General features: G+C 46.4%; 9 non-coding genes and 1 pseudogene across 9 annotated transcripts; all 10 read right to left on the reverse strand.

Annotated features, from left to right (window-relative positions):
* Window positions 1-1,943: 1,943 nt before the first annotated feature.
* Window positions 1,944-2,134, reverse strand: LOC130346669 (U2 spliceosomal RNA). Its single transcript, XR_008884831.1, has one exon. It is a non-coding gene; the product is annotated as a U2 spliceosomal RNA (small nuclear RNA).
* Window positions 2,135-4,232: 2,098 nt separating this feature from the next.
* LOC130346681 (U2 spliceosomal RNA) lies at window positions 4,233-4,423 on the reverse strand. Its single transcript, XR_008884842.1, has one exon. It is a non-coding gene; the product is annotated as a U2 spliceosomal RNA (small nuclear RNA).
* A 2,092-nt stretch (window positions 4,424-6,515) lies between these two features.
* Window positions 6,516-6,706, reverse strand: LOC130346694 (U2 spliceosomal RNA). Its single transcript, XR_008884853.1, has one exon. It is a non-coding gene; the product is annotated as a U2 spliceosomal RNA (small nuclear RNA).
* Window positions 6,707-8,790: 2,084 nt separating this feature from the next.
* On the reverse strand, window positions 8,791-8,981 carry LOC130346706 (U2 spliceosomal RNA). The gene has a single exon (XR_008884864.1). It is a non-coding gene; the product is annotated as a U2 spliceosomal RNA (small nuclear RNA).
* A 2,095-nt stretch (window positions 8,982-11,076) lies between these two features.
* LOC130346647 (U2 spliceosomal RNA) lies at window positions 11,077-11,267 on the reverse strand. The gene has a single exon (XR_008884814.1). It is a non-coding gene; the product is annotated as a U2 spliceosomal RNA (small nuclear RNA).
* A 2,089-nt stretch (window positions 11,268-13,356) lies between these two features.
* LOC130346659 (U2 spliceosomal RNA) lies at window positions 13,357-13,547 on the reverse strand. Its single transcript, XR_008884822.1, has one exon. It is a non-coding gene; the product is annotated as a U2 spliceosomal RNA (small nuclear RNA).
* Window positions 13,548-15,642: 2,095 nt separating this feature from the next.
* On the reverse strand, window positions 15,643-15,833 carry LOC130346661 (U2 spliceosomal RNA). Its single transcript, XR_008884823.1, has one exon. It is a non-coding gene; the product is annotated as a U2 spliceosomal RNA (small nuclear RNA).
* A 2,072-nt stretch (window positions 15,834-17,905) lies between these two features.
* LOC130346654 (U2 spliceosomal RNA) lies at window positions 17,906-18,091 on the reverse strand. Its single transcript, XR_008884819.1, has one exon. It is a non-coding gene; the product is annotated as a U2 spliceosomal RNA (small nuclear RNA).
* A 693-nt stretch (window positions 18,092-18,784) lies between these two features.
* Window positions 18,785-18,944, reverse strand: LOC130346657 (U2 spliceosomal RNA; annotated as a pseudogene).
* A 2,076-nt stretch (window positions 18,945-21,020) lies between these two features.
* Window positions 21,021-21,211, reverse strand: LOC130346662 (U2 spliceosomal RNA). The gene has a single exon (XR_008884824.1). It is a non-coding gene; the product is annotated as a U2 spliceosomal RNA (small nuclear RNA).
* Window positions 21,212-22,128: the final 917 nt, after the last annotated feature.

The raw sequence follows: 22,128 nt of genomic DNA on the forward strand, positions 1-22,128 counted from the left end.
CCATTATTGCTAAGCAGCAAGACAGGGGCCCATTGCACTCCCACGGGGCCTTTTTAAATGCAATCCATAACCCGGATTTGCCAGGAACCCTTCTTACTCCTCCTACTTGCATGTGACACTGGGCTTAGGATCTGCATAGGAAACACACACACAAGCACACACCTACCTTTGTTGCCTGCAGATGCCTCCTTGGCTGTCCCCAAACGGTATCAAACCAACACCCACGGGAAGCTGTAAGCATAGAGGACATGCCTGCACCCCATTGGACTTACCTGTGTGGGTTAAACCCGGGTTATTTGACAACCTATGGCGGTGATGGTTCTGCTCAGGCAGAGCAGTGCTGATGCTCCTCATAAAGCTGTCGCTGCTGTGAAGGTTCTAGGTGACATCACAAATCCCTATGGTTACATACACAACAAAGCTGGGTTGTTGTTGTTTACACTCTGCAAGGCCTGTGGAAGTGAGTGACATCATAGCACTGTAGTTCTGAGGGTTCTAGATGGATGCAACAATCTCCTGTTGCTTCTATGAAGGCCATAATAGACGACATCACCAAACAGCTCCATAGTCACATACACAGCAAAGGAGAGATGTTGTTTACACCTAGTGATGTCAGTGGTATTGAGTGACATCACAGCACAGTGCTAAGGCTCCTGGGCCTGGACACAGCAGCGGCTGCAATATCTCAACGGAGAATACGTTTATATATATGTGTGTGTGTGCGCGTATATATATATATATATATATATATATATATATATATATATTTCTCCGCCGAAATCACTTTTAAACCCATTTCCACCTTTTTTTCCCTTCTCTTCCTCTTACTTTTTTTTCACGTTTTTTTACGTTTTTCTCCTTTTCGCCTCTTTTCTGGGCGTATTATTCTTCTTTTTCTTCTTTTTTTTCGTCTAATGCATACCCCATCAGTGCAGCAATGCTTATTCAATACCGCCAGCAGATGGAGACACTGGGGGATAATTTTCTAAGGATTTATACTGATTTTTCCTGTCTGAATTTGTCGCACAGAAAGTTGCAGGCCAAATATGTGTGACATTTCTGCGACTTTAGCTTCTAGAGCATTTTTACAACATTATACATAGGTGCTGAATACATAAAAAGCGACTGTTCAGCGACAGACAAGTCACATCGGCTGAAAGTAGGCCAGAATGTCAGTCCATGTTGGAGCAGGTTTAGATACAGTCTAAAGCATAGATCTCAAAGTCTGTGCACAGAATTTAGCAAGGGCCTCGCACCTTCTGATGCATCAGGTAGGTGCACAATAGCATAGCCTAACCCTCTGTACTTTGGTCTATATTGATGCGGGACATAGACAGCCAGCTGATGACCAATCCATTAGTGCAATGGATGGCTGGAAGCATTTGTCTTTGCCTTTGCAATACCACAGAAGCAATGCATGGTCAATGTACAGCAATGACACACCTGTGTGAACAGCCAGGAGACCCCCCCCCCCCCCCCCCCCATGTTATGTTACATAGTTACATAGTTAGTACGGTCGAAAAAAGACATATGTCCATCAAGTTCAACCAGGGAATTAAGGGGTAGGGGTGTGGCGCGATATTGGGGAAGGGATGAGATTTTATATTTCTTCATAAGCATTAATCTTATTTTGTCAATTAGGAACATTCAGCACCCACCCGCTATCAAGGCAGCTGCCTATCATGTCATGCCCTACCTGCACAGGTGTGCTGGCTACTCAAATGATCCAATTAAGGAGGCCATTTAGTCAGCAGCAGCAGAAGTCCTGTGCCTGGACGCTCCAACAGCGGCCAGACACAAGCAGAAGCAGAAGCAGCAGCAGCACCACCTTTTGTTTTTTGGCTGCAGCAGCAGCAGCAGCAAGGCCCACAGGGCTGGCTAGCTGGCTAGCCAGCAAGCAGGTAGCAATGAAAGTAGGAATCTTTCTTTTTAACCCTGTAAGGGGGTGGTGCACTGTACCCGAAGATACTGCCATATCGGGTCAATGCATAGGGCGACGGAAGCAAGCTTCGAAATCGGCCCCCGTTCTCAAAAATCCATTTAATATATGGTCCCCAGATAGGGGACGTATCAGATATTAAACTGATAAGAACAGATACTACACTTGATCTTAGCCAAAAGGCCGAGAAGCGATAACCGTGAAAGGGGCGGGCCCAACAAGGTCCCCTTCATGGGCACTATCACTGCTTGCTGTCAGGGAGGCTGCCAGACAATTTTCCATGCACACTCTGGGCTGGGGGGCAGTCAACCACCAGTACACACAGCAGAACCTAAACCCATACCATTATTGCTAAGCAGCAAGACAGGGGCCCATTGCACTCCCACGGGGCCTTTTTAAATGCAATCCATAACCCGGATTTGCCAGGAACCCTTCTTACTCCTCCTACTTGCATGTGACACTGGGCTTAGGATCTGCATAGGAAACACACACACAAGCACACACCTACCTTTGTTGCCTGCAGATGCCTCCTTGGCTGTCCCCAAACGGTATCAAACCAACACCCACGGGAAGCTGTAAGCATAGAGGACATGCCTGCACCCCATTGGACTTACCTGTGTGGGTTAAACCCGGGTTATTTGACAACCTATGGCGGTGATGGTTCTGCTCAGGCAGAGCAGTGCTGATGCTCCTCATAAAGCTGTCGCTGCTGTGAAGGTTCTAGGTGACATCACAAATCCCTATGGTTACATACACAACAAAGCTGGGTTGTTGTTGTTTACACTCTGCAAGGCCTGTGGAAGTGAGTGACATCATAGCACTGTAGTTCTGAGGGTTCTAGATGGATGCAACAATCTCCTGTTGCTTCTATGAAGGCCATAATAGACGACATCACCAAACAGCTCCATAGTCACATACACAGCAAAGGAGAGATGTTGTTTACACCTAGTGATGTCAGTGGTATTGAGTGACATCACAGCACAGTGCTAAGGCTCCTGGGCCTGGACACAGCAGCGGCTGCAATATCTCAACGGAGAATACGTTTATATATATGTGTGTGTGTGCGCGTATATATATATATATATATATATACATATATATATATATATATATATATATTTCTCCGCCGAAATCACTTTTAAACCCATTTCCACCTTTTTTTCCCTTCTCTTCCTCTTACTTTTTTTTCACGTTTTTTTACGTTTTTCTCCTTTTCGCCTCTTTTCTGGGCGTATTATTCTTCTTTTTCTTCTTTTTTTTCGTCTAATGCATACCCCATCAGTGCAGCAATGCTTATTCAATACCGCCAGCAGATGGAGACACTGGGGGATAATTTTCTAAGGATTTATACTGATTTTTCCTGTCTGAATTTGTCGCACAGAAAGTTGCAGGCCAAATATGTGTGACATTTCTGCGACTTTAGCTTCTAGAGCATTTTTACAACATTATACATAGGTGCTGAATACATAAAAAGCGACTGTTCAGCGACAGACAAGTCGCATCGGCTGAAAGTAGGCCAGAATGTCAGTCCATGTTGGAGCAGGTTTAGATACAGTCTAAAGCATAGATCTCAAAGTCTGTGCACAGAATTTAGCAAGGGCCTCGCACCTTCTGATGCATCAGGTAGGTGCACAATAGCATAGCCTAACCCTCTGTACTTTGGTCTATATTGATGCGGGACATAGACAGCCAGCTGATGACCAATCCATTAGTGCAATGGATGGCTGGAAGCATTTGTCTTTGCCTTTGCAATACCACAGAAGCAATGCATGGTCAATGTACAGCAATGACACACCTGTGTGAACAGCCAGGAGACCCCCCCCCCCCCCCCCCATGTTATGTTACATAGTTACATAGTTAGTACGGTCGAAAAAAGACATATGTCCATCAAGTTCAACCAGGGAATTAAGGGGTAGGGGTGTGGCGCGATATTGGGGAAGGGATGAGATTTTATATTTCTTCATAAGCATTAATCTTATTTTGTCAATTAGGAACATTCAGCACCCACCCGCTATCAAGGCAGCTGCCTATCATGTCATGCCCTACCTGCACAGGTGTGCTGGCTACTCAAATGATCCAATTAAGGAGGCCATTTAGTCAGCAGCAGCAGAAGTCCTGTGCCTGGACGCTCCAACAGCGGCCAGACACAAGCAGAAGCAGAAGCAGCAGCAGCACCACCTTTTGTTTTTTGGCTGCAGCAGCAGCAGCAGCAAGGCCCACAGGGCTGGCTAGCTGGCTAGCCAGCAAGCAGGTAGCAATGAAAGTAGGAATCTTTCTTTTTAACCCTGTAAGGGGGTGGTGCACTGTACCCGAAGATACTGCCATATCGGGTCAATGCATAGGGCGACGGAAGCAAGCTTCGAAATCGGCCCCCGTTCTCAAAAATCCATTTAATATATGGTCCCCAGATAGGGGACGTATCAGATATTAAACTGATAAGAACAGATACTACACTTGATCTTAGCCAAAAGGCCGAGAAGCGATAACCGTGAAAGGGGCGGGCCCAACAAGGTCCCCTTCATGGGCACTATCACTGCTTGCTGTCAGGGAGGCTGCCAGACAATTTTCCATGCACACTCTGGGCTGGGGGGCAGTCAACCACCAGTACACACAGCAGAACCTAAACCCATACCATTATTGCTAAGCAGCAAGACAGGGGCCCATTGCACTCCCACGGGGCCTTTTTAAATGCAATCCATAACCCGGATTTGCCAGGAACCCTTCTTACTCCTCCTACTTGCATGTGACACTGGGCTTAGGATCTGCATAGGAAACACACACACAAGCACACACCTACCTTTGTTGCCTGCAGATGCCTCCTTGGCTGTCCCCAAACGGTATCAAACCAACACCCACGGGAAGCTGTAAGCATAGAGGACATGCCTGCACCCCATTGGACTTACCTGTGTGGGTTAAACCCGGGTTATTTGACAACCTATGGCGGTGATGGTTCTGCTCAGGCAGAGCAGTGCTGATGCTCCTCATAAAGCTGTCGCTGCTGTGAAGGTTCTAGGTGACATCACAAATCCCTATGGTTACATACACAACAAAGCTGGGTTGTTGTTGTTTACACTCTGCAAGGCCTGTGGAAGTGAGTGACATCATAGCACTGTAGTTCTGAGGGTTCTAGATGGATGCAACAATCTCCTGTTGCTTCTATGAAGGCCATAATAGACGACATCACCAAACAGCTCCATAGTCACATACACAGCAAAGGAGAGATGTTGTTTACACCTAGTGATGTCAGTGGTATTGAGTGACATCACAGCACAGTGCTAAGGCTCCTGGGCCTGGACACAGCAGCGGCTGCAATATCTCAACGGAGAATACGTTTATATATATGTGTGTGTGTGCGCGTATATATATATATATATATATATATATATATATATATATATATATTTCTCCGCCGAAATCACTTTTAAACCCATTTCCACCTTTTTTTCCCTTCTCTTCCTCTTACTTTTTTTTCACGTTTTTTTACGTTTTTCTCCTTTTCGCCTCTTTTCTGGGCGTATTATTCTTCTTTTTCTTCTTTTTTTTCGTCTAATGCATACCCCATCAGTGCAGCAATGCTTATTCAATACCGCCAGCAGATGGAGACACTGGGGGATAATTTTCTAAGGATTTATACTGATTTTTCCTGTCTGAATTTGTCGCACAGAAAGTTGCAGGCCAAATATGTGTGACATTTCTGCGACTTTAGCTTCTAGAGCATTTTTACAACATTATACATAGGTGCTGAATACATAAAAAGCGACTGTTCAGCGACAGACAAGTCGCATCGGCTGAAAGTAGGCCAGAATGTCAGTCCATGTTGGAGCAGGTTTAGATACAGTCTAAAGCATAGATCTCAAAGTCTGTGCACAGAATTTAGCAAGGGCCTCGCACCTTCTGATGCATCAGGTAGGTGCACAATAGCATAGCCTAACCCTCTGTACTTTGGTCTATATTGATGCGGGACATAGACAGCCAGCTGATGACCAATCCATTAGTGCAATGGATGGCTGGAAGCATTTGTCTTTGCCTTTGCAATACCACAGAAGCAATGCATGGTCAATGTACAGCAATGACACACCTGTGTGAACAGCCAGGAGACCCCCCCCCCCCCCCCCCATGTTATGTTACATAGTTACATAGTTAGTACGGTCGAAAAAAGACATATGTCCATCAAGTTCAACCAGGGAATTAAGGGGTAGGGGTGTGGCGCGATATTGGGGAAGGGATGAGATTTTATATTTCTTCATAAGCATTAATCTTATTTTGTCAATTAGGAACATTCAGCACCCACCCGCTATCAAGGCAGCTGCCTATCATGTCATGCCCTACCTGCACAGGTGTGCTGGCTACTCAAATGATCCAATTAAGGAGGCCATTTAGTCAGCAGCAGCAGAAGTCCTGTGCCTGGACGCTCCAACAGCGGCCAGACACAAGCAGAAGCAGAAGCAGCAGCAGCACCACCTTTTGTTTTTTGGCTGCAGCAGCAGCAGCAGCAAGGCCCACAGGGCTGGCTAGCTGGCTAGCCAGCAAGCAGGTAGCAATGAAAGTAGGAATCTTTCTTTTTAACCCTGTAAGGGGGTGGTGCACTGTACCCGAAGATACTGCCATATCGGGTCAATGCATAGGGCGACGGAAGCAAGCTTCGAAATCGGCCCCCGTTCTCAAAAATCCATTTAATATATGGTCCCCAGATAGGGGACGTATCAGATATTAAACTGATAAGAACAGATACTACACTTGATCTTAGCCAAAAGGCCGAGAAGCGATAACCGTGAAAGGGGCGGGCCCAACAAGGTCCCCTTCATGGGCACTATCACTGCTTGCTGTCAGGGAGGCTGCCAGACAATTTTCCATGCACACTCTGGGCTGGGGGGCAGTCAACCACCAGTACACACAGCAGAACCTAAACCCATACCATTATTGCTAAGCAGCAAGACAGGGGCCCATTGCACTCCCACGGGGCCTTTTTAAATGCAATCCATAACCCGGATTTGCCAGGAACCCTTCTTACTCCTCCTACTTGCATGTGACACTGGGCTTAGGATCTGCATAGGAAACACACACACAAGCACACACCTACCTTTGTTGCCTGCAGATGCCTCCTTGGCTGTCCCCAAACGGTATCAAACCAACACCCACGGGAAGCTGTAAGCATAGAGGACATGCCTGCACCCCATTGGACTTACCTGTGTGGGTTAAACCCGGGTTATTTGACAACCTATGGCGGTGATGGTTCTGCTCAGGCAGAGCAGTGCTGATGCTCCTCATAAAGCTGTCGCTGCTGTGAAGGTTCTAGGTGACATCACAAATCCCTATGGTTACATACACAACAAAGCTGGGTTGTTGTTGTTTACACTCTGCAAGGCCTGTGGAAGTGAGTGACATCATAGCACTGTAGTTCTGAGGGTTCTAGATGGATGCAACAATCTCCTGTTGCTTCTATGAAGGCCATAATAGACGACATCACCAAACAGCTCCATAGTCACATACACAGCAAAGGAGAGATGTTGTTTACACCTAGTGATGTCAGTGGTATTGAGTGACATCACAGCACAGTGCTAAGGCTCCTGGGCCTGGACACAGCAGCGGCTGCAATATCTCAACGGAGAATACGTTTATATATATGTGTGTGTGTGCGCGTATATATATATATATATATATATATATATATATATATATATATTTCTCCGCCGAAATCACTTTTAAACCCATTTCCACCTTTTTTTCCCTTCTCTTCCTCTTACTTTTTTTTCACGTTTTTTTACGTTTTTCTCCTTTTCGCCTCTTTTCTGGGCGTATTATTCTTCTTTTTCTTCTTTTTTTTCGTCTAATGCATACCCCATCAGTGCAGCAATGCTTATTCAATACCGCCAGCAGATGGAGACACTGGGGGATAATTTTCTAAGGATTTATACTGATTTTTCCTGTCTGAATTTGTCGCACAGAAAGTTGCAGGCCAAATATGTGTGACATTTCTGCGACTTTAGCTTCTAGAGCATTTTTACAACATTATACATAGGTGCTGAATACATAAAAAGCGACTGTTCAGCGACAGACAAGTCGCATCGGCTGAAAGTAGGCCAGAATGTCAGTCCATGTTGGAGCAGGTTTAGATACAGTCTAAAGCATAGATCTCAAAGTCTGTGCACAGAATTTAGCAAGGGCCTCGCACCTTCTGATGCATCAGGTAGGTGCACAATAGCATAGCCTAACCCTCTGTACTTTGGTCTATATTGATGCGGGACATAGACAGCCAGCTGATGACCAATCCATTAGTGCAATGGATGGCTGGAAGCATTTGTCTTTGCCTTTGCAATACCACAGAAGCAATGCATGGTCAATGTACAGCAATGACACACCTGTGTGAACAGCCAGGAGACCCCCCCCCCCCATGTTATGTTACATAGTTACATAGTTAGTACGGTCGAAAAAAGACATATGTCCATCAAGTTCAACCAGGGAATTAAGGGGTAGGGGTGTGGCGCGATATTGGGGAAGGGATGAGATTTTATATTTCTTCATAAGCATTAATCTTATTTTGTCAATTAGGAACATTCAGCACCCACCCGCTATCAAGGCAGCTGCCTATCATGTCATGCCCTACCTGCACAGGTGTGCTGGCTACTCAAATGATCCAATTAAGGAGGCCATTTAGTCAGCAGCAGCAGAAGTCCTGTGCCTGGACGCTCCAACAGCGGCCAGACACAAGCAGAAGCAGAAGCAGCAGCAGCACCACCTTTTGTTTTTTGGCTGCAGCAGCAGCAGCAGCAAGGCCCACAGGGCTGGCTAGCTGGCTAGCCAGCAAGCAGGTAGCAATGAAAGTAGGAATCTTTCTTTTTAACCCTGTAAGGGGGTGGTGCACTGTACCCGAAGATACTGCCATATCGGGTCAATGCATAGGGCGACGGAAGCAAGCTTCGAAATCGGCCCCCGTTCTCAAAAATCCATTTAATATATGGTCCCCAGATAGGGGACGTATCAGATATTAAACTGATAAGAACAGATACTACACTTGATCTTAGCCAAAAGGCCGAGAAGCGATAACCGTGAAAGGGGCGGGCCCAACAAGGTCCCCTTCATGGGCACTATCACTGCTTGCTGTCAGGGAGGCTGCCAGACAATTTTCCATGCACACTCTGGGCTGGGGGGCAGTCAACCACCAGTACACACAGCAGAACCTAAACCCATACCATTATTGCTAAGCAGCAAGACAGGGGCCCATTGCACTCCCACGGGGCCTTTTTAAATGCAATCCATAACCCGGATTTGCCAGGAACCCTTCTTACTCCTCCTACTTGCATGTGACACTGGGCTTAGGATCTGCATAGGAAACACACACACAAGCACACACCTACCTTTGTTGCCTGCAGATGCCTCCTTGGCTGTCCCCAAACGGTATCAAACCAACACCCACGGGAAGCTGTAAGCATAGAGGACATGCCTGCACCCCATTGGACTTACCTGTGTGGGTTAAACCCGGGTTATTTGACAACCTATGGCGGTGATGGTTTTGCTCAGGCAGAGCAGTGCTGATGCTCCTCATAAAGCTGTCGCTGCTGTGAAGGTTCTAGGTGACATCACAAATCCCTATGGTTACATACACAACAAAGCTGGGTTGTTGTTGTTTACACTCTGCAAGGCCTGTGGAAGTGAGTGACATCATAGCACTGTAGTTCTGAGGGTTCTAGATGGATGCAACAATCTCCTGTTGCTTCTATGAAGGCCATAATAGACGACATCACCAAACAGCTCCATAGTCACATACACAGCAAAGGAGAGATGTTGTTTACACCTAGTGATGTCAGTGGTATTGAGTGACATCACAGCACAGTGCTAAGGCTCCTGGGCCTGGACACAGCAGCGGCTGCAATATCTCAACGGAGAATACGTTTATATATATGTGTGTGTGTGCGCGTATATATATATATATATATATATATATATATATATATATATATATATATATATATATATTCTCCGCCGAAATCACTTTTAAACCCATTTCCACCTTTTTTTCCCTTCTCTTCCTCTTACTTTTTTTTCACGTTTTTTTACGTTTTTCTCCTTTTCGCCTCTTTTCTGGGCGTATTATTCTTCTTTTTCTTCTTTTTTTTCGTCTAATGCATACCCCATCAGTGCAGCAATGCTTATTCAATACCGCCAGCAGATGGAGACACTGGGGGATAATTTTCTAAGGATTTATACTGATTTTTCCTGTCTGAATTTGTCGCACAGAAAGTTGCAGGCCAAATATGTGTGACATTTCTGCGACTTTAGCTTCTAGAGCATTTTTACAACATTATACATAGGTGCTGAATACATAAAAAGCGACTGTTCAGCGACAGACAAGTCGCATCGGCTGAAAGTAGGCCAGAATGTCAGTCCATGTTGGAGCAGGTTTAGATACAGTCTAAAGCATAGATCTCAAAGTCTGTGCACAGAATTTAGCAAGGGCCTCGCACCTTCTGATGCATCAGGTAGGTGCACAATAGCATAGCCTAACCCTCTGTACTTTGGTCTATATTGATGCGGGACATAGACAGCCAGCTGATGACCAATCCATTAGTGCAATGGATGGCTGGAAGCATTTGTCTTTGCCTTTGCAATACCACAGAAGCAATGCATGGTCAATGTACAGCAATGACACACCTGTGTGAACAGCCAGGAGACCCCCCCCATGTTATGTTACATAGTTACATAGTTAGTACGGTCGAAAAAAGACATATGTCCATCAAGTTCAACCAGGGAATTAAGGGGTAGGGGTGTGGCGCGATATTGGGGAAGGGATGAGATTTTATATTTCTTCATAAGCATTAATCTTATTTTGTCAATTAGGAACATTCAGCACCCACCCGCTATCAAGGCAGCTGCCTATCATGTCATGCCCTACCTGCACAGGTGTGCTGGCTACTCAAATGATCCAATTAAGGAGGCCATTTAGTCAGCAGCAGCAGAAGTCCTGTGCCTGGACGCTCCAACAGCGGCCAGACACAAGCAGAAGCAGAAGCAGCAGCAGCACCACCTTTTGTTTTTTGGCTGCAGCAGCAGCAGCAGCAAGGCCCACAGGGCTGGCTAGCTGGCTAGCCAGCAAGCAGGTAGCAATGAAAGTAGGAATCTTTCTTTTTAACCCTGTAAGGGGGTGGTGCACTGTACCCGAAGATACTGCCATATCGGGTCAATGCATAGGGCGACGGAAGCAAGCTTCGAAATCGGCCCCCGTTCTCAAAAATCCATTTAATATATGGTCCCCAGATAGGGGACGTATCAGATATTAAACTGATAAGAACAGATACTACACTTGATCTTAGCCAAAAGGCCGAGAAGCGATAACCGTGAAAGGGGCGGGCCCAACAAGGTCCCCTTCATGGGCACTATCACTGCTTGCTGTCAGGGAGGCTGCCAGACAATTTTCCATGCACACTCTGGGCTGGGGGGCAGTCAACCACCAGTACACACAGCAGAACCTAAACCCATACCATTATTGCTAAGCAGCAAGACAGGGGCCCATTGCACTCCCACGGGGCCTTTTTAAATGCAATCCATAACCCGGATTTGCCAGGAACCCTTCTTACTCCTCCTACTTGCATGTGACACTGGGCTTAGGATCTGCATAGGAAACACACACACAAGCACACACCTACCTTTGTTGCCTGCAGATGCCTCCTTGGCTGTCCCCAAACGGTATCAAACCAACACCCACGGGAAGCTGTAAGCATAGAGGACATGCCTGCACCCCATTGGACTTACCTGTGTGGGTTAAACCCGGGTTATTTGACAACCTATGGCGGTGATGGTTCTGCTCAGGCAGAGCAGTGCTGATGCTCCTCATAAAGCTGTCGCTGCTGTGAAGGTTCTAGGTGACATCACAAATCCCTATGGTTACATACACAACAAAGCTGGGTTGTTGTTGTTTACACTCTGCAAGGCCTGTGGAAGTGAGTGACATCATAGCACTGTAGTTCTGAGGGTTCTAGATGGATGCAACAATCTCCTGTTGCTTCTATGAAGGCCATAATAGACGACATCACCAAACAGCTCCATAGTCACATACACAGCAAAGGAGAGATGTTGTTTACACCTAGTGATGTCAGTGGTATTGAGTGACATCACAGCACAGTGCTAAGGCTCCTGGGCCTGGACACAGCAGCGGCTGCAATATCTCAACGGAGAATACGTTTATATATATGTGTGTGTGTGCGCGTATATATATATATATATATATATATATATATATATATATATATATATATTTCTCCGCCGAAATCACTTTTAAACCCATTTCCACCTTTTTTTCCCTTCTCTTCCTCTTACTTTTTTTTCACGTTTTTTTACGTTTTTCTCCTTTTCGCCTCTTTTCTGGGCGTATTATTCTTCTTTTTCTTCTTTTTTTTCGTCTAATGCATACCCCATCAGTGCAGCAATGCTTATTCAATACCGCCAGCAGATGGAGACACTGGGGGATAATTTTCTAAGGATTTATACTGATTTTTCCTGTCTGAATTTGTCGCACAGAAAGTTGCAGGCCAAATATGTGTGACATTTCTGCGACTTTAGCTTCTAGAGCATTTTTACAACATTATACATAGGTGCTGAATACATAAAAAGCGACTGTTCAGCGACAGACAAGTCGCATCGGCTGAAAGTAGGCCAGAATGTCAGTCCATGTTGGAGCAGGTTTAGATACAGTCTAAAGCATAGATCTCAAAGTCTGTGCACAGAATTTAGCAAGGGCCTCGCACCTTCTGATGCATCAGGTAGGTGCACAATAGCATAGCCTAACCCTCTGTACTTTGGTCTATATTGATGCGGGACATAGACAGCCAGCTGATGACCAATCCATTAGTGCAATGGATGGCTGGAAGCATTTGTCTTTGCCTTTGCAATACCACAGAAGCAATGCATGGTCAATGTACAGCAATGACACACCTGTGTGAACAGCCAGGAGACCCCCCCCCCCATGTTATGTTACATAGTTACATAGTTAGTACGGTCGAAAAAAGACATATGTCCATCAAGTTCAACCAGGGAATTAAGGGGTAGGGGTGTGGCGCGATATTGGGGAAGGGATGAGATTTTATATTTCTTCATAAGCATTAATCTTATTTTGTCAATTAGGAACATTCAGCACCCACCCGCTATCAAGGCAGCTGCCTATCATGTCATGCCCTACCTGCACAGGTGTGCTGGCTACTCAAATGATCCAATTAAGGAGGCCATTTAGTCAGCAGCAGCAGAAGTCCTGTGCCTGGACGCTCCAACAGCGGCCAGACACAAGCAGAAGCAGAAGCAGCAGCAGCACCACCTTTTGTTTTTTGGCTGCAGCAGCAGCAGCAGCAAGGCCCACAGGGCTGGCTAGCTGGCTAGCCAGCAAGCAGGTAGCAATGAAAGTAGGAATCTTTCTTTTTAACCCTGTAAGGGGGTGGTGCACTGTACCCGAAGATACTGCCATATCGGGTCAATGCATAGGGCGACGGAAGCAAGCTTCGAAATCGGCCCCCGTTCTCAAAAATCCATTTAATATATGGTCCCCAGATAGGGGACGTATCAGATATTAAACTGATAAGAACAGATACTACACTTGATCTTAGCCAAAAGGCCGAGAAGCGATAACCGTGAAAGGGGCGGGCCCAACAAGGTCCCCTTCATGGGCACTATCACTGCTTGCTGTCAGGGAGGCTGCCAGACAATTTTCCATGCACACTCTGGGCTGGGGGGCAGTCAACCACCAGTACACACAGCAGAACCTAAACCCATACCATTATTGCTAAGCAGCAAGACAGGGGCCCATTGCACTCCCACGGGGCCTTTTTAAATGCAATCCATAACCCGGATTTGCCAGGAACCCTTCTTACTCCTCCTACTTGCATGTGACACTGGGCTTAGGATCTGCATAGGAAACACACACACAAGCACACACCTACCTTTGTTGCCTGCAGATGCCTCCTTGGCTGTCCCCAAACGGTATCAAACCAACACCCACGGGAAGCTGTAAGCATAGAGGACATGCCTGCACCCCATTGGACTTACCTGTGTGGGTTAAACCCGGGTTATTTGACAACCTATGGCGGTGATGGTTCTGCTCAGGCAGAGCAGTGCTGATGCTCCTCATAAAGCTGTCGCTGCTGTGAAGGTTCTAGGTGACATCACAAATCCCTATGGTTACATACACAACAAAGCTGGGTTGTTGTTGTTTACACTCTGCAAGGCCTGTGGAAGTGAGTGACATCATAGCACTGTAGTTCTGAGGGTTCTAGATGGATGCAACAATCTCCTGTTGCTTCTATGAAGGCCATAATAGACGACATCACCAAACAGCTCCATAGTCACATACACAGCAAAGGAGAGATGTTGTTTACACCTAGTGATGTCAGTGGTATTGAGTGACATCACAGCACAGTGCTAAGGCTCCTGGGCCTGGACACAGCAGCGGCTGCAATATCTCAACGGAGAATACGTTTATATATATGTGTGTGTGTGCGCGTATATATATATATATATATATATATATATATATATATATATATATTTCTCCGCCGAAATCACTTTTAAACCCATTTCCACCTTTTTTTCCCTTCTCTTCCTCTTACTTTTTTTTCACGTTTTTTTACGTTTTTCTCCTTTTCGCCTCTTTTCTGGGCGTATTATTCTTCTTTTTCTTCTTTTTTTTCGTCTAATGCATACCCCATCAGTGCAGCAATGCTTATTCAATACCGCCAGCAGATGGAGACACTGGGGGATAATTTTCTAAGGATTTATACTGATTTTTCCTGTCTGAATTTGTCGCACAGAAAGTTGCAGGCCAAATATGTGTGACATTTCTGCGACTTTAGCTTCTAGAGCATTTTTACAACATTATACATAGGTGCTGAATACATAAAAAGCGACTGTTCAGCGACAGACAAGTCGCATCGGCTGAAAGTAGGCCAGAATGTCAGTCCATGTTGGAGCAGGTTTAGATACAGTCTAAAGCATAGATCTCAAAGTCTGTGCACAGAATTTAGCAAGGGCCTCGCACCTTCTGATGCATCAGGTAGGTGCACAATAGCATAGCCTAACCCTCTGTACTTTGGTCTATATTGATGCGGGACATAGACAGCCAGCTGATGACCAATCCATTAGTGCAATGGATGGCTGGAAGCATTTGTCTTTGCCTTTGCAATACCACAGAAGCAATGCATGGTCAATGTACAGCAATGACACACCTGTGTGAACAGCCAGGAGACCCCCCCCCCCCCCCCCCCCCATGTTATGTTACATAGTTACATAGTTAGTACGGTCGAAAAAAGACATATGTCCATCAAGTTCAACCAGGGAATTAAGGGGTAGGGGTGTGGCGCGATATTGGGGAAGGGATGAGATTTTATATTTCTTCATAAGCATTAATCTTATTTTGTCAATTAGGAACATTCAGCACCCACCCGCTATCAAGGCAGCTGCCTATCATGTCATGCCCTACCTGCACAGGTGTGCTGGCTACTCAAATGATCCAATTAAGGAGGCCATTTAGTCAGCAGCAGCAGAAGTCCTGTGCCTGGACGCTGCAACAGCGGCCAGACACAAGCAGAAGCAGAAGCAGCAGCAGCACCACCTTTTGTTTTTTGGCTGCAGCAGCAGCAGCAGCAAGGCCCACAGGGCTGGCTAGCTGGCTAGCCAGCAAGCAGGTAGCAATGAAAGTAGGAATCTTTCTTTTTAACCCTGTAAGGGGGTGGTGCACTGTACCCGAAGATACTGCCATATCGGGTCAATGCATAGGGCGACGGAAGCAAGCTTCGAAATCGGCCCCCGTTCTCAAAAATCCATTTAATATATGGTCCCCAGATAGGGGACGTATCAGATATTAAACTGATAAGAACAGATACTACACTTGATCTTAGCCAAAAGGCCGAGAAGCGATAACCGTGAAAGGGGCGGGCCCAACAAGGTCCCCTTCATGGGCACTATCACTGCTTGCTGTCAGGGAGGCTGCCAGACAATTTTCCATGCACACTCTGGGCTGGGGGGCAGTCAACCACCAGTACACACAGCAGAACCTAAACCCATACCATTATTGCTAAGCAGCAAGACAGGGGCCCATTGCACTCCCACGGGGCCTTTTTAAATGCAATCCATAACCCGGATTTGCCAGGAACCCTTCTTACTCCTCCTACTTGCATGTGACACTGGGCTTAGGATCTGCATAGGAAACACACACACAAGCACACACCTACCTTTGTTGCCTGCAGATGCCTCCTTGGCTGTCCCCAAACGGTATCAAACCAACACCCACGGGAAGCTGTAAGCATAGAGGACATGCCTGCACCCCATTGGACTTACCTGTGTGGGTTAAACCCGGGTTATTTGACAACCTATGGCGGTGATGGTTCTGCTCAGGCAGAGCAGTGCTGATGCTCCTCATAAAGCTGTCGCTGCTGTGAAGGTTCTAGGTGACATCACAAATCCCTATGGTTACATACACAACAAAGCTGGGTTGTTGTTGTTTACACTCTGCAAGGCCTGTGGAAGTGAGTGACATCATAGCACTGTAGTTCTGAGGGTTCTAGATGGATGCAACAATCTCCTGTTGCTTCTATGAAGGCCATAATAGACGACATCACCAAACAGCTCCATAGTCACATACACAGCAAAGGAGAGATGTTGTTTACACCTAGTGATGTCAGTGGTATTGAGTGACATCACAGCACAGTGCTAAGGCTCCTGGGCCTGGACACAGCAGCGGCTGCAATATCTCAACGGAGAATACGTTTATATATATGTGTGTGTGTGCGCGTATATATATATATATATATATATATATATATATTTCTCCGCCGAAATCACTTTTAAACCCATTTCCACCTTTTTTTCCCTTCTCTTCCTCTTACTTTTTTTTCACGTTTTTTTACGTTTTTCTCCTTTTCGCCTCTTTTCTGGGCGTATTATTCTTCTTTTTCTTCTTTTTTTTCGTCTAATGCATACCCCATCAGTGCAGCAATGCTTATTCAATACCGCCAGCAGATGGAGACACTGGGGGATAATTTTCTAAGGATTTATACTGATTTTTCCTGTCTGAATTTGTCGCACAGAAAGTTGCAGGCCAAATATGTGTGACATTTCTGCGACTTTAGCTTCTAGAGCATTTTTACAACATTATACATAGGTGCTGAATACATAAAAAGCGACTGTTCAGCGACAGACAAGTCGCATCGGCTGAAAGTAGGCCAGAATGTCAGTCCATGTTGGAGCAGGTTTAGATACAGTCTAAAGCATAGATCTCAAAGTCTGTGCACAGAATTTAGCAAGGGCCTCGCACCTTCTGATGCATCAGGTAGGTGCACAATAGCATAGCCTAACCCTCTGTACTTTGGTCTATATTGATGCGGGACATAGACAGCCAGCTGATGACCAATCCATTAGTGCAATGGATGGCTGGAAGCATTTGTCTTTGCCTTTGCAATACCACAGAAGCAATGCATGGTCAATGTACAGCAATGACACACCTGTGTGAACAGCCAGGAGACCCCCCCCCCATGTTATGTTACATAGTTACATAGTTAGTACGGTCGAAAAAAGACATATGTCCATCAAGTTCAACCAGGGAATTAAGGGGTAGGGGTGTGGCGCGATATTGGGGAAGGGATGAGATTTTATATTTCTTCATAAGCATTAATCTTATTTTGTCAATTAGGAACATTCAGCACCCACCCGCTATCAAGGCAGCTGCCTATCATGTCATGCCCTACCTGCACAGGTGTGCTGGCTACTCAAATGATCCAATTAAGGAGGCCATTTAGTCAGCAGCAGCAGAAGTCCTGTGCCTGGACGCTCCAACAGCGGCCAGACACAAGCAGAAGCAGAAGCAGCAGCAGCACCACCTTTTGTTTTTTGGCTGCAGCAGCAGCAGCAGCAAGGCCCACAGGGCTGGCTAGCTGGCTAGCCAGCAAGCAGGTAGCAATGAAAGTAGGAATCTTTCTTTTTAACCCTGTAAGGGGGTGGTGCACTGTACCCGAAGATACTGCCATATCGGGTCAATGCATAGGGCGACGGAAGCAAGCTTCGAAATCGGCCCCCGTTCTCAAAAATCCATTTAATATATGGTCCCCAGATAGGGGACGTATCAGATATTAAACTGATAAGAACAGATTTTTTTTTTTTTTTTTTTTATCTAAAGCCGAGGAACGTGCTTTCGATTCACCCAAAGTGCAAGAAAAAGTGCAAACGTGTTACACTAAAAAAACGTGCACAAAGGATGCGGTCTATCGCAAGCCCTTCTCCGATAGGAGAGAGGCCCCCCAACAAACCTTACCCTTCGCCTCCGGACCAAAAGGTACCTGCGAGGTTCCAGGTTCAATGTCCCTTTTCGCCGAAGCTACTAGGGGACCACAAATGCTCCCGGCATCCCCCTTGGCGTTAGCCAAGGTATCTGCCCGCAGAGCCGATTACGGTAGGTACCCTGCCAAAGCAGAAGTACCCGGGGTGTTTGCAGGGAGGTGCGGAACCTAATGGCCACACACACCTCCCCTAGACCGCCAGGAGGGACACCCAGAAGGGCTACCGCATCCTGACAAATCCTGTGAACACACAACACGCAAAAAGTGACACAGTGAGACAAAAAAGAAATAAATAAGTGAATGTGTGCAGATATACTGCCCGGACATCCGGCCGGATCTATAAAAATTTCTCTGATCCTAGCCAGAAGGCCGGGAATCAAGAGGTGAGTGCCACAAGGTGAAGAGATTATGGTGCCCGTGCTTCAACTCAGTGAGTCTATTCTCCCAGTGAGTTTCGGCACCTCGGGGTCACCACTCCCCGAGGCACAAAAGTACCTCGGCTCTAGACCCTCTCAGCCTCATGGCGAGACCTGGAGGGAACAGGTCACATCGGGGCAGCCGTCGAGCTGATTCCTCAGAACCAGCCCCGGAAAGCCCTGGTACACCTGCATCCTCCATGCAGCACCCATCCCCACCAGCATGAAAACTGATAAGAACAGATACTACACTTGATCTTAGCCAAAAGGCCGAGAAGCGATAACCGTGAAAGGGGCGGGCCCAACAAGGTCCCCTTCATGGGCACTATCACTGCTTGCTGTCAGGGAGGCTGCCAGACAATTTTCCATGCACACTCTGGGCTGGGGGGCAGTCAACCACCAGTACACACAGCAGAACCTAAACCCATACCATTATTGCTAAGCAGCAAGACAGGGGCCCATTGCACTCCCACGGGGCCTTTTTAAATGCAATCCATAACCCGGATTTGCCAGGAACCCTTCTTACTCCTCCTACTTGCATGTGACACTGGGCTTAGGATCTGCATAGGAAACACACACACAAGCACACACCTACCTTTGTTGCCTGCAGATGCCTCCTTGGCTGTCCCCAAACGGTATCAAACCAACACCCACGGGAAGCTGTAAGCATAGAGGACATGCCTGCACCCCATTGGACTTACCTGTGTGGGTTAAACCCGGGTTATTTGACAACCTATGGCGGTGATGGTTCTGCTCAGGCAGAGCAGTGCTGATGCTCCTCATAAAGCTGTCGCTGCTGTGAAGGTTCTAGGTGACATCACAAATCCCTATGGTTACATACACAACAAAGCTGGGTTGTTGTTGTTTACACTCTGCAAGGCCTGTGGAAGTGAGTGACATCATAGCACTGTAGTTCTGAGGGTTCTAGATGGATGCAACAATCTCCTGTTGCTTCTATGAAGGCCATAATAGACGACATCACCAAACAGCTCCATAGTCACATACACAGCAAAGGAGAGATGTTGTTTACACCTAGTGATGTCAGTGGTATTGAGTGACATCACAGCACAGTGCTAAGGCTCCTGGGCCTGGACACAGCAGCGGCTGCAATATCTCAACGGAGAATACGTTTATATATATGTGTGTGTGTGCGCGTATATATATATATATATATATATATATATATATATATATTCTCCGCCGAAATCACTTTTAAACCCATTTCCACCTTTTTTTCCCTTCTCTTCCTCTTACTTTTTTTTCACGTTTTTTTACGTTTTTCTCCTTTTCGCCTCTTTTCTGGGCGTATTATTCTTCTTTTTCTTCTTTTTTTTCGTCTAATGCATACCCCATCAGTGCAGCAATGCTTATTCAATACCGCCAGCAGATGGAGACACTGGGGGATAATTTTCTAAGGATTTATACTGATTTTTCCTGTCTGAATTTGTCGCACAGAAAGTTGCAGGCCAAATATGTGTGACATTTCTGCGACTTTAGCTTCTAGAGCATTTTTACAACATTATACATAGGTGCTGAATACATAAAAAGCGACTGTTCAGCGACAGACAAGTCGCATCGGCTGAAAGTAGGCCAGAATGTCAGTCCATGTTGGAGCAGGTTTAGATACAGTCTAAAGCATAGATCTCAAAGTCTGTGCACAGAATTTAGCAAGGGCCTCGCACCTTCTGATGCATCAGGTAGGTGCACAATAGCATAGCCTAACCCTCTGTACTTTGGTCTATATTGATGCGGGACATAGACAGCCAGCTGATGACCAATCCATTAGTGCAATGGATGGCTGGAAGCATTTGTCTTTGCCTTTGCAATACCACAGAAGCAATGCATGGTCAATGTACAGCAATGACACACCTGTGTGAACAGCCAGGAGACCCCCCCCCCCCATGTTATGTTACATAGTTACATAGTTAGTACGGTCGAAAAAAGACATATGTCCATCAAGTTCAACCAGGGAATTAAGGGGTAGGGGTGTGGCGCGATATTGGGGAAGGGATGAGATTTTATATTTCTTCATAAGCATTAATCTTATTTTGTCAATTAGGAACATTCAGCACCCACCCGCTATCAAGGCAGCTGCCTATCATGTCATGCCCTACCTGCACAGGTGTGCTGGCTACTCAAATGATCCAATTAAGGAGGCCATTTAGTCAGCAGCAGAAGTCCTGTGCCTGGACGCTCCAACAGCGGCCAGACACAAGCAGAAGCAGAAGCAGCAGCAGCACCACCTTTTGTTTTTTGGCTGCAGCAGCAGCAGCAGCAAGGCCCACAGGGCTGGCTAGCTGGCTAGCCAGCAAGCAGGTAGCAATGAAAGTAGGAATCTTTCTTTTTAACCCTGTAAGGGGGTGGTGCACTGTACCCGAAGATACTGCCATATCGGGTCAATGCATAGGGCGACGGAAGCAAGCTTCGAAATCGGCCCCCGTTCTCAAAAATCCATTTAATATATGGTCCCCAGATAGGGGACGTATCAGATATTAAACTGATAAGAACAGATACTACACTTGATCTTAGCCAAAAGGCCGAGAAGCGATAACCGTGAAAGGGGCGGGCCCAACAAGGTCCCCTTCATGGGCACTATCACTGCTTGCTGTCAGGGAGGCTGCCAGACAATTTTCCATGCACACTCTGGGCTGGGGGGCAGTCAACCACCAGTACACACAGCAGAACCTAAACCCATACCATTATTGCTAAGCAGCAAGACAGGGGCCCATTGCACTCCCACGGGGCCTTTTTAAATGCAATCCATAACCCGGATTTGCCAGGAACCCTTCTTACTCCTCCTACTTGCATGTGACACTGGGCTTAGGATCTGCATAGGAAACACACACACAAGCACACACCTACCTTTGTTGCCTGCAGATGCCTCCTTGGCTGTCCCCAAACGGTATCAAACCAACACCCACGGGAAGCTGTAAGCATAGAGGACATGCCTGCACCCCATTGGACTTACCTGTGTGGGTTAAACCCGGGTTATTTGACAACCTATGGCGGTGATGGTTCTGCTCAGGCAGAGCAGTGCTGATGCTCCTCATAAAGCTGTCGCTGCTGTGAAGGTTCTAGGTGACATCACAAATCCCTATGGTTACATACACAACAAAGCTGGGTTGTTGTTGTTTACACTCTGCAAGGCCTGTGGAAGTGAGTGACATCATAGCACTGTAGTTCTGAGGGTTCTAGATGGATGCAACAATCTCCTGTTGCTTCTATGAAGGCCATAATAGACGACATCACCAAACAGCTCCATAGTCACATACACAGCAAAGGAGAGATGTTGTTTACACCTAGTGATGTCAGTGGTATTGAGTGACATCACAGCACAGTGCTAAGGCTCCTGGGCCTGGACACAGCAGCGGCTGCAATATCTCAACGGAGAATACGTTTATATATATGTGTGTGTGTGCGCGTATATATATATATATATATATATATATATATATATATATATATT

This window comes from Hyla sarda, unplaced genomic scaffold, assembly GCF_029499605.1.
Source record: "Hyla sarda isolate aHylSar1 unplaced genomic scaffold, aHylSar1.hap1 scaffold_799, whole genome shotgun sequence".
NCBI classification, from domain to species: Eukaryota; Metazoa; Chordata; class Amphibia; order Anura; family Hylidae; genus Hyla; species Hyla sarda.